Below are 486 nucleotides of genomic sequence, written 5' to 3'. Positions count from 1 at the left end.
AGGGAAGGGAAGGGAAGGAAAGGAAAGGAAAGGAAAGGAAAGGAAAGGAAAGGAAAGGAAAGGAAAGGAAAGGAAAGGAAAGGAAAGGAAAGGAAAGGAAAGGAAAGGAAAGGAAAGGAAAGGAAAGGAAAGGAAAGGAATTTGTTGTATTCAATTGGTTTTCAGAAGCCTCAGAGGATAGCATCTTATTTATCTGATTCTCTCCATACAAATCTTTCCACAAGAAGTGAATGTTACCTGAGAAGTGTCCTTCATAATCCTAAATCAAGAAATAATAGCACATTTCTTTACAAATCTTAGGACAATTGAATTGTATTGTCTGATTCTGCTGTGATGTTATCCCCTTTTAAGTCATTATCTCCAGCAAGAGCTTTGCTGTTTTATCATCTGCAACTCAAAATGCAGATTCTTCTAATGTTCTTTCAAGGGCTGAGCTGATAATATCAGAAAAAGTGAATTCCAGGTTTAGTACAACTAATTCTTTTT

This window comes from Centrocercus urophasianus, unplaced genomic scaffold (genome assembly GCF_019232065.1).
Source record: "Centrocercus urophasianus isolate 14NV4802_14NV808 unplaced genomic scaffold, USGS_Curo_1.0 seq_13, whole genome shotgun sequence".
Taxonomy (NCBI): Eukaryota; Metazoa; Chordata; class Aves; order Galliformes; family Phasianidae; genus Centrocercus; species Centrocercus urophasianus.
This window is presented reverse-complemented; position numbering follows the sequence as displayed.